This window comes from Dermacentor variabilis, chromosome 4 (assembly GCF_050947875.1).
Source record: "Dermacentor variabilis isolate Ectoservices chromosome 4, ASM5094787v1, whole genome shotgun sequence".
NCBI classification, from domain to species: domain Eukaryota; kingdom Metazoa; phylum Arthropoda; class Arachnida; order Ixodida; family Ixodidae; genus Dermacentor; species Dermacentor variabilis.
In genome coordinates this window covers 165,333,574-165,346,101 of record NC_134571.1, presented here as the reverse complement: position 1 = coordinate 165,346,101, position 12,528 = coordinate 165,333,574, and positions in this window count along the sequence as shown.

The following is a 12,528-nucleotide window of genomic DNA, read 5'->3' as shown; positions in this document are numbered from 1 at the left end:
GCAACGTGTCGTTTTCTATGTGCCTTCATTTTGGTCTGTGCTCTGTGTGCTGTTTCCGCCTAAATATAATCTGCCAGCATGCATTTCAACAATTCCTTTAGCAGGACAGCTTTGATATTCGTAAAATATACCAGTGTCTTCACCTACCGAGAAGAAAGGCAAGCAGCACAGTAAAACTATTAGGGGGCTACTCATACAGATGGCGACACCGGTTCACTTAACTAACTGAACGGTTGAACTTGCTATTTTGGTTCCGGGTTCGACGGTGACGGAGACATTTTATTAGTGCACCACGAATGAAGTGGGAATTTTATCGCTTCAATGGTACTGCAAAATGCTATCAACGTGCTTGATTCGAGCTTCAACGAGTCAACCGAAAGCGTATACACTCTAAAGAAAAATTTACACCCTTTGGGTTGTATTGTCGCCAAACTAATCATCATCTGTCTTGCCGCATTTTCTTTCTTTAACGCTGCGAGCCCGGTACTTCCTAGTCACGAACAGCTTGTGCGTTAAGGGCTTGACACAGCATTCTCGACAGGAAAGTAGCGAGCGCCGAGTTTTCAAGAAAGGAAACGCAAGCAAATCAGATGGCGATTATTGTTTAGGGACAAGATAAGCTCAATAGGGTGCAAAATTTTTGTAGAGTGCAGTCTGTTATTTTGTAAAAAAACAAAGTGCCCTTCAACTCTGTGATCAAGGATGACCAGCGAAGCTGTGTATGTGGGCACCTCAATGGCGAACTGCACCTCCGCCGCGGGTCGGCCCGGCATTGCACTATCTTCGGGATCGGCCCACGTATGAAAAACTATTGGTCTACGCGCGGACGCGATCCTCCAGATCCTAGCCATAAACAGCTTCGCTGTAAAATAAATACAGAACTTCTAGTGCTGGGTGATTGAGACTTGACATCCAGATCTTAGCTGACGTGCCCAAGTGCATGAAGTCGTACTTTGCTACCTGATCACGTATATCCTTGGCTTGCTGTCGGTGGGAAAAGCACAGCATTGTTCTTTCACCTTAACAGCTACGTCTTTTTTTCTCTCTGTTGCTTCGAGAATAACATTTATTAAATAAATGCCATATGAACGAGGCAACCCTCAAGAATCGGAAAGAACAACAAAAAACAAGAAAAAAAAAGGAAGAACATTTTCGAGTGCTGATGAACTGCATAAGATAATTGACTTATTAAACAAGTTTTGTGAGAGAAATTCACAATCACGTAATTACGTCAAATATATAGCTAGTGGTAACGATAATAACAACGTACACATCATAATTTTCGCGTAGTATTTGTCTTCGAGTTCGTTTTGTTAGTTCATTACAGTAGTCTGCAGTAGTGTCAATATATTAGACGCGAACAACTGTAAATACCAAAATATTTTATTAGGGCTGCTCCTGATAAACAAAATGACACGACAGAATGCTTGCGGGTTCACACATTGCTGATAGATTGCTGGGGTTTTCATGTAAGCGAGAAGTCTTCTTGTTCATCCGCTGCTCATTCTTGTAATTTTATTTATTTATTTATTTATTTATTTATTTATTTTCACACCTTCGAGGGCAATGTGAAGTTGCAGAAGGGAGCAGAAAGGAGCATTTACACGAAGGGCCATTTTGACAGCACGTTTGGTTATCGTTTTATCTAGATTCTCCACTTTCCACGTTTGTCAACCTTCTGGCGAAAACTTTATGCTGAGCTAGTTGGTTTATTCATGAGTTGAAAACGGTGACAAAGAACGCGAGGGACGGTACACGTTTCTCTCTCCACAATATCTCCTTCGTGTCACAGCTGCTATACACTTTTCTCTTGAAGGATAATGGCAACCTGCTGTTCATGATCTGAGAATGCCTGCCAAACGCACCCCAGCCCATTCTTATTCTTCTGATTATTTCAGTCTCATGATCCGGATCCGCAGTCACTACCTGTCCTAAGTAGATGTATTCCATTACCACTTCCAGTGCCTCGCTACTTATCGTAAACTGCTGATCTCTTCCGAGACTGTTAAACATAACTTTAGTTTTCTGCAGATTAATTTTTAGACCCACCCTTCTGCTTTGCCTCTCCAGGTCAGTGAGCATGCATTGCAATTGGTCCTCTGAGTTACTAAGCAAGGCAATGTCATCAGCGAATCGCAAGTTATTCTCCATTAACTCTTATCCCCAATTCTTCCCAATACAGGTCTCTGAATACCTCCTGTAATCACGCTGTGAATGGCATTGGAGAGATCGTATCTCCCTGCCTGACGCCTTTCTTTATTGGGATTTTGTTGCTTTCTTTATGGAGGACAACGGTGGCTGTGGAGCCGCTATAGATATCTTTCAGTATTTTTACATACGGTTCGTCTACACTCTGATTCCGTAATGCCTCCATGACTGCTGAGCTTTCGTCAGAATGAAACGCTTTCTCGTAATCAATGAAAGCTCTATATAAGGGTTGGTTATATTCCGAACATTTCTCTATCACCTGATTGATAGTGTGAATATGGTCCATTGTTGAGTAGCCTTTACGGAATCCGGCCTGGTCTTTTGCTTGACAGAAGTCTAAGGTGTTCCTGATTCCATTTGCGATTACCTCAGTAAATAGTTTGTAGGCAACTGACAGTAAACTGATCGGTCTATAATTTTTCAAGTCTTTGGCGTCCCCTTTCTTATGGATTAGGATTATGTTAGCGTTCTTCCAAGATTCTGGTACGCTCGAGGTCACGAGGCATTGCGTATACAGAGTGGCCAGTTTCTCTAGAACAATCTGTCCACCATCCTTCAACAAATCTGCTGTTACCTGATCCTCCCCAGCTGCCTTCCCCCTTTGCATATCTCCCAAGGCTTTCTTTACTTCTTCCGGCGTTACCTCTGGGATTTCGAATTCCTCTAGACTATTTTCTCTTCCATTATCGTCGTGGGTGCCACTGGTACTGTATAAATGTCTATAGAACTCCTCAGCCACTTGAACTATCTCATCCATATTAGTAATGATATTGCCGGCTTTGTCTCTTAACGCATACATCTGATTCTTGCCAATTCCTAGTTTCTTCTTCACTGCTTTTAGGCTTCCTCCGTTCCTGAGAGCATGTTCAATTCTATCCATACTATACTTCCTTATGTCAGCTGTCTTACGCTTGTTGATTAACTTCGAAAGTTCTGCAAGTTCTATTCTAGCTGTAGGGTTAGAGGCTTTCATACATTGGCGTTTCTTGATCAGATCTTTCGTCTCCTGCGATAGCTTACTGGTATCCTGTCTAACGGAGTTACTACCGACTTCTATTGCACACAACTTAATGATGTCCATAAGATTGTCGTTCATTGCTTCAACACTAAGGTCCTCTTCGTGAGTTAAAGCCGAATACCTGTTCTGTAGCTTGATCCGGAATTCCTCTAGTTTCCCCTATTACCGCTAACTCATTGATTGGCTTCTGATGTACCAGTTTCTTCCGTTCCCTCCTCAAGTCTAGGCTAATTCGAGTTCTTAACATCCTGTGGTCACTGCAGTGCACCTTGCCGAGCACGTCCACATCTTGTATGATGCCAGGGTTAGCGCAGAGTATGAAGTCTATTTCATTTCTAGTCTCGCCATTTGGGCTCCTCCACGTCCACATTCGTCTAACCTGCTTGCGGAAGAAGGTATTCATTATCCGCATATTATTCTGTTCTGCAAATTCTACTAATGACTCTCCCGTGCTATTCCTAGAGCCTATGCCATATTCCCCCACTGACTTGTCTCCAGCCTGCTTCTTGCCTACCTTGGCATTGAAGTCGCCTATCAGTATAGTGTATTTTGTTTTTACTTTACCCATCGCCGATTCCACGTCTTCATAAAAGCTTTCGACTTCCTGGTCGTTATGACTGGACGTAGGGGCATAGACCTGTACTATCTTCAATTTGTACCTCTTATTAAGTTTCACAAGACCTGCCACCCTCTCGTTAATGCTATAGAATTCCTGTATGTTACCAGCTATATCCTTATTAATCAGGAATCCGACTCCTAGTTCTCGTCTCTGCGCTAAGCCCCGGTAGTACAGTACGTGCCCGCTTTTAAGCACTGTATATGCTTCTTTTGGCCTCCTAACTTCACTGAGCCCTACTATATCCCATTTACTGCCCTCCAATTCCTCCAATAGCACTGCTAGACTCGTCTCACTAGATAACGTTCTATCGTTAAACGTTGCCAGGTTAATATTCCAATGGCGGCCTGTCCAAACGGCACCATTTGGATGCAAATGTTTTCGAACCCAACTGTGGCATTGCTCGCTTGAGGATAGTCTGCCGGTAGCGGCCCCTGTAATATGGTAGTTTGAAGAAACAACCACTCCCGCTTCACCAGCTGCGGCTGTGGTTAGGCCAACATGCACGTGAAAATTGAATGCAGGACCTCATATCTCCTCTCAGATAGAAAGTTTATTAATTCGTGTGTAGTGTTTGTTATCGTGGTTTGGGTATCAGAAAAAGGAGAAGTTGACAATTCAAGGAAGCGTAAAGGTCCAATACATCATGCGAAAAAAATGCGCCAGCTGCAACTGCAGCAGCACCTGGTACTGCTTGTATATTTAATTTCAAACTTGAAGCTTTGAAGAAGAATGCACACAAAAGCAGTGTTTGCTTCGGCATATTACGTGACAAGAGGTGACAACTGAAGTCTAGAATGCTCAGTAACGATGCTACTTCGAGTTTGTCTTAAGATTTAAGCTCCGTTTAACCCAGACTAGATTACTCGATTCACCTTGGGTTTGTAGAACCTTCCCTAATGTGTACGTTTGTGTTTGATTGTACGCAGCTGCCTTGTAAATGTTTATTGGCCCAGTCAAGGTGTTGGTTAAAATTTAAGCCCATATTCCTTTCCACGATGTTTTTTGCAAATATAAACGTGAAATGAATTCAATTTAGTGAAGCGGTCAAGGAAATGCTATGCAACTAACGACCATGCAGAACATTGTGTCCGCATGTCCGGAACGCTCAGTAACAATGCGTCTCGCCGATAGAGCGATTGTAGAGTTTTGTAATTTTATGAACTGCGTTAAACAGGTGTATGCTGGTCACATGATACATTGTGGCAATGTTGGCAAAATGGCAAAATGTAAACATATTTCGTGAAAAAGGGAGCTGATGTTGGTTCATGTGCAGGCAAAGTTCAATGTTTGTAGTTTAGTTAAGGCACAGAATTTAGCGCGCTGTCATGCGAGTACTATAACAGCCACAGAGATCGAATTTGGTGATAATGCGGGGATTATTATGGCTGGTGTGCACGGGAAGTTAAAAGAGTCTAAATGAAGTACGACCTTCGCTGAAACTTCTTTAAGCAAGTGATCGAAAAGCGTAACGCAAACGGGTCAGTCAAATGTGGCGAACGTCTTAAAGTGCGTGGTTTAATTACATACAAGCAAAATCTTGATTGGTCGTGTGCTGCCAAGCCCGAATCGAATCCCGGCCGCGGCGGCCGCATGTCGAAGGGGACGAAACGAAGGAACGGCCGTGTTCCGTGCATTGGGTGCACGTTAAAGATACCCACGTGGTCAAGATTATTACGGAATCTCCCACAATGGCGTGCTTCATAATCAAATCGTGGCTTTGGCAAGTAAAACCCAGATCCGACATTCAATGCATTTTGATGCAACTGCTCGGACTTAACAGCTTCACTGGAAGTTTGCCTACGATTCTGCAATGTCACACGAGTCTTCTGTATTCTTTATGAGGTGTGTGTGGTGTATGAGGTATATATGAGGTGTCATGGTTGTGCTACGTATAAGAACACTGCACCAAGTTACAGCACGCCAATGTTGCTGTCAACATCCAAACTGCGTTGGTGCAAGCATACATACATCCCGCCACGCATGCTCACATGACATGCAATACTAGTGGTGTTGGTGCTGCAAATAAAGTGATCTGCGGTCCATGAAAAGATCCCCAGCCTGGGGAAACCAGTTGCGCAGTTAAGAAGTAAACTTCTATACGTGCTCTCGCACGATGTACAGGAACAGTTGAAGGCGGAAAGGTGTTCATTCGAAGGTGTCTAAAGTTTTCGAACCGCACCTGCTTTGGAAGAACGCAGAGCCGAGAAATTTATTTCGACGAATTGCTTGTCCGATACATACATCGTCGATCAGTCGTCGATCATGAGACATCGCCATCATTGATTACTCTGCACGCCTCAGGAGATACGAAAGAAAAGCGCGCATTCTCCCGGGGCTGGTCGCTGCAGCCTTTCTTCGTTCACTTCGTATTGCCTTTGGCAAAAATGCAAAAGAGTGACGGCATACCACGCCGGTCGTCGTCACGGCGTCGTCACATCGTCACAGCTGTGGCTAGATAATGCAGTTTCAGTTTATTATTCTTTAAATACAATGAATGGGTAAGAGGCAATATACAGACGAGGGTCCAAAAGTCAAAGACTACACGGGACCCTCGGTTAATAATAACAATGGAGAGGTGTATTAAAGTTAATATGGGAAGCCATTAGCGTCGTGCAATTAATTAATTGCGCGTTGTTTCAAGACACATTTTACAACAATATAACAAAAATTCACCGGCTATTACGATACTTCCTAATGCGAAATTTGAGCGCAGCTGTATGCGTGAAAGAAGTATGCTTGTCAATATTTCGTATTATGATTATACAGACACATGGTTTATATTAGGAAGGGAGCGCTGTGAGTAGCGTGGCTGGGGTAGACAATCTGTATCGTGCGGCATCCTGCAAACGGAGCGAAGTGTGGCGTGACTGCCTCACTAACAGAGAGATCGCGAGAGGCAGCGCGTGGTTGATGCGTGGGTGCGATTTATAGCACCCGCCGCAGACAGACCTCCGCTCATGCAGCGCTTTGTTTCCGTATACGGTATCAGGGGACGCGCTCGCCGCATGCCTTATCGATGGCGTCATCGGTGAATAGACTATGTACGGCGCGCTACTCTGGCGCCGTCTCGTAGCGGTCGCCGCCGCATAGCACGTCTTTCTAAGAACTACGCTTATCTTCTCAAGCCTTCGCCATACCTTCCTTCTCCGCTCAACCGCCTCATAGTCCTGCTGCACCCTCATCCTCCGCTTTCCTCCTCACACTTTCTTCGCTATCGCCGTCTTTCATCCCCCGTTGTGTTCCGCGTTCGCTCTTTCAACCTTCGCTGTGCTCGTTCGCTCAGATACGCCGAGAACACCGATTGACGCCGAAGCTCAACGCAGGAACGGGCCGCTAAGAGCTGCGTTATAATATGCAGATCTAACGGAGCCTAGGGGGAGGAATTAGGGTTAAGCGGAGCTTAACCTAAGCTCGATTAATCCATTTACCTTTGGATAGTAGAACATTCAGTGTTCTTTCCCCAATGCGTACGCTCATGTCTCATTGTATCTAAAGCGAACACAATTGATGTATTATACATGTCTCTCAAGTTTACCATTAATATGTAAGTAAGACTTTTGCAATATCCTTGTAAACAGCTCAACAAATTCATGTAAGATAAAAATTGATATGTCAAATTTGTGCGCTCCGATTGGGCTAACGGATGCAGTTTTCAGAACTGCGACATCTGTTCATGTTGCAGAGCTACGAATTTGTAAACTTGCGTATATTTTTTTCACACTCACCAGTTCTTTGAACATTTCCTTAGATACACGAAGGCCCTAAATCAATATTCAACTTCCACCAGTCCCTAGGATACAATTTTCTCTCAAATGCAACAGATTTCATTAAAATTGGTGAAGTGATTATCTCAGAAAAGCGTTTCTGAGTTTTACATTCATTTGAATAGGCCACATCGGAGTTGGGCTCGAGCTAAAGCTTGCTCCTAAGGCGTCTACCGTATTTATTCGTACAGTGCAGTTTATTTTTTTTTTAATCGGAAAGTTGATGTACAGTCGAGGGTGAATAATTAGGCGAGAAATATTTTGCGAGGAAACATTCTCAATGGTAAATATAAAAAGATTGCAAAATAAAGTGGTTATACATTGTGGTTCTTCGCACCAGCCACTGTAAGATATTTAGAGATGTTACAAGGTTACACTATGTTTTGATGTTTCTTTGCATAAATTTCTATTTTATTCGAATAGTACAATGACGCTCGAGGCGTATGCACGCTGTCGGCGCCACCACCGCCGTTGTCGTGCTGTTCCAAGGACAGCTCACGGGTGTGTCGCGCGTGTATGGTTAGAGGATCTCCGGAGACGCCGAGTATACATTGGTCCGCAAAAAATTTGGAGGACGCTTAAGCTTCGCGTTTAAGGGCGGAACGCGACAGCGTTCAAAGACCATTTACTGCTTTTAATGTTTCCCGGCAACTGCAGGTTATGTAACCGTAACTTTTATCGGGAAACACTGGCTGCGAACGCTATGCACGATGGCGAGCTTCCTGGTAGAAACGCGGCCTCTTGCGTGGATCGATCTCCCAGCTGTTATTGTTGCGCACCTTTAATATTTCAGTCTGAGAAGAGCTAACATAAAGGACATGCACTGTTGATGTTTTTTTCCATTACATTTGTTTGTAGGCTGCCCTTCTTAAAATTCCGAGGAATAACGGTGTAAAGAAAGAAAGACAAGGTGTGAGCAAGTTTGGTGGCAGAAAATTGGTTGGGTATGCGTGGTTCGGTATTTGCTTCAATATGAATTGCCTTCCTGGATTTTTCACTCATGGCCAACGCCGCCGACACCGGCTTTTCTGCGATACGAGCTCCTGTGTCGCGTTAAAAGAACAAAGCGAAGCGAAGGCGGATTCAACGCTACGCTCAATCATCCTGGTAGCCGAGCTAGGGCAGCCTTCTGCTGCTGGCATGGGCGTTGTCCACACGCATGCTTATAGGCAGCGTTTCTGCTGAGGGGATATGTGCATGCTCTTGTCTGAGCTCTAAACGCCACGCAAACGTTATGTAATATTTCACTGGGCGCTGAATAACGCCGCAGTCTTTCGGCCGCTCTCCTCCAAGAAAATTTTTTTCAAACGAAAGCTTTACTGACAGCGAACTTGCGATTTCGCCATGGCGGTGCTCCGAGGAGGCACATGACGTCACAACGCGCGCCTCGCCGCGGATATTTCTCTCTCTCTCTAGCTCCCTAGTCACTACTGTGCATGCGCCACTAGTAGCAGCGAGCCACAGGTGTTCCGCCGCTGTGCAGCGCCACGCCTTTCTGCCGCCGCCGTTTTTCAACCTGCTTGGTCTGATCTCCTGCGCCAACGAGGTGCGACCCCTGCAGTAGCACTGGCGGCGCTACTCATGGCGTGATGGTTGCTAGACGCCTGGCGCTGTACCATCTGGACTGCAGGCGTAGAGTTACTGTGCATGGCTCCCCCTGAGGGAGCCATATACAGCAACTCTATGCAGGTGTTTCCTCGCGCGCCGCGTTGCGTCAAGATGCCGCACTAGCGTATTAAAAACACCGTCAGAAATGTTCAAGGACAACGCTGAACCAGAACATTCCCATAGGGCAAGTCATCGCGGCTTCACTCAACATTCTGTAGCTGTTGGCGCATACTTATTACGTTCAATATTTTAAAATTAATCACTTGAAAAGCTGCTTAAAATTGTCTATTGCTTCTCTTTATTTCTTCTTTATTAAATTTTTTTTTGCGGAAGAGGCCTCTTTCTAGAGAACTTATTGCTTGGAAATTTGATGCAATTGACTATGAATTACTTTTGGCGGTGCAAAAGCAGTCACCACGCAGAGCACAGGACACACAAGAAACAAGGCTTCTTTGGGTCGTGCCCTGTGGTTGGTGTCTGTTTCCGCACCGCTAAAAGGAATGCGAAATGTGTATGGGCCTGTTTCTTTGAAGGTAGATATGCTGTAGAGACTTAGTTTTGTTGCAACAGTTCGGAACTTGCGAGCGCTTGAATTGTTACCCTCGGTGACCCAGCGCTGAAAGGAATGTGCAACTTTTGATGTTTCAGAAAAACGTCCTTTTTATTTTTCGTGCAGCAGAAACATGTAACAACACGAAGCGCTCTAAAGATCACGTTGAGTGACACGGAACGCACACATTCCTCTCTCGTAAATAAAACTTTCTTTAATACACGAACTGGCGCAAGTCAGAATTGCGCGCTTTTATTGCAGTCAAGCAAACAATGCATTTCGAGCTCATACAACGACTACAGCGAAAGGGCACACCGCAGGGCGTAAATAAAAATCGCAAGCGCTGTGACATTCCCGAAAAGGGTACTCAATACTAAATGTTTTTGATCATGCATATGAGTACGATGTGCCGTCCTGTCATAGAGTTGTTAGTATACATACGTGGGGCTGTTGAGTCCAACGTTTGTCTGCGATCTCCATAAACACAATATCAAAACAAGCAACAAAGCGTGCCTAACGTGAACAACGAAAGCGCGTGTATCCAACAACGGAACAAAGTAATCATTTATAACAATAACAGTCGCACATCTTCTTAAGAGGAACCTTTAGCTCGAGTCCAAATCAGATTTCCTTATTGAAATACACGTAAAACTCGGACGAGCTCACAACCTAGAACCAGCGAATTGACTTAAAGGAAATTTGCTGCCTTGTGTATGCCCGTTGTTGCAAGTTGAGCGGAAAGTTGAGGTGCCTAAATGTCCGAAGCAGTCAGTATATTTTCGCGTTTTCTTTAAGATATGACAGCAAATGTCAGTCAAATCAATTCAGCAGGCGCCAAAACAGAATATTTCGGAGTTTCACATGCATCTGAACACTGAGGACCCGAGCCAGAGCTTCCTCTCAACATCCTTAAAAAAGAGACCCACAAAAATAGAGAGTCGTAAACCAGAAGTAGCATACTATTTGACGCAGTGGGAACATCTTCTGTTGTACATACACTGCGCCAGTTCCAACAGCCTGTCGGCTGTTATAATGTTTCTCTACTGCATAACTCGCCGAGTTATGCTTCACGTTAAACACGCGGCAATCGACGACACCTTGAAAACCACGAACAATCACGAACAGGTGGTAACAATAAGTATACCTGCTTGCGGACTCTCGCACATAACGAATATTGAAAGCATCTGTCCACCACTACATACTGTTGCAGTGCCTTGTGCACACAGCGCAAGGTACTGCAATGACACGTGCTATTTCAATACGCCTCATAACAACAAAATAAATAACTGCGCTCATTTCGCTGCATTGCCGTATCACTATGCAGTAAAATCTCACTCAGCGAGCGAAGGGTGTCACCATTGGCCATTGCGGTACTTTCCTAGGCCGTAAATCTAATCGTCCTGCTGATGCTAATGACAAAAATGGCGTTCAGAATACAAAATGCAATTTGAATAACAGACACGTGCATTACTCACCGACAAATAGTAAAAAAAAAAGAAACAATTTAGATCGCGTTTCGCGATCTATAACAGGGTTACAAACAGCCATTCTAAGAAATAAGAGAACGGCACTTTTAAAGCTCTAACGCACAAAACATGGGTGTCTTAACACGCTTTAAAGAGGACAAGCCCAAGTTCCGCTGGTTCAAGATTTTCACGATGGGCTAACTAGGAAAACGTTCGAACCGTTTATGGACAGGTGGACACTGGAAGTGGTGCATATTATAAATTTAGGCACAAGTGCACCGAAGACCTAAAATGAGTGCACAGAAGTATAATCTGCTCGTTTTCAATCTCGCTTTCTTTTATCAATGAAACAATGAGGTGCAAATTACACGGCCATCTTTACACCGTAGTGTAGCGGTGTACCACCTTTTACTTTATTTAATACAAATCCTTTTTTAAGTAGAGCGTTACAGATACCACTGTTGTACGTTATTAATGCATTTCTGGAAGAAGAGGAAATTGTCTGCATAATAAAGGACAAGGTTCAGATTGATAATTAATATATTCCCTAGCCAAGTCTTCATTTGTTCACTCCAAGGACACTTGTTGCAATGTCGAAATTGACGCCGAGCTGTAATGGAGTTACATTACATCCGTAATGGATGCTTGCTTAGCAGAAACCTTAAGAGGAAGCTTTATCTCGGGCCCAACTCCATCGCGGCCTATTCAAATACATGTAAAACGCAAAAACGTTTTTCTGAGATAACTACTGGGCCAATTTTAATGAAGTTTGTTGTACTTGAGAGATAAATTTAAATTGTAACGACTGCTTGAAGCGCAATTTCGATTTAGCTCCTGAATGTTTTTTAAAAGATTTTCAAAAATTAGAAAGTTTGAAAAAATAGAAGCACGAAGTTTACGAATTCATAACTCTGCATCAAGAATAGATATCGCGGTTCCGTAAACGGCATCCATTAGATCATTGAAAGCGGACAAATTTGATACGTCATTTTATATCCTACGTGTATTCGTTACATTGTTTACAAGGGTTCTGCCCAAGCTGTATTTACATATTACTAATTTTTTTTATATTCATGTGTAAATATCAATTTTGTCCGCTTTAGATGTACTATCAGATGCAATTCACAGAATTGTATTATAATTTTTCGTTGCTGAGTTACAGAGTTGCAAACATGATAGTTTCGCTTTCTGAAAATTTTCGGTCTTTCCCAATTTTTAATAAAATCTGATGACGTAAATAAGACATCCGAAACCAGCAGTCACTAGATTTTAAGTGTTTCTTTTAAATGCAACAA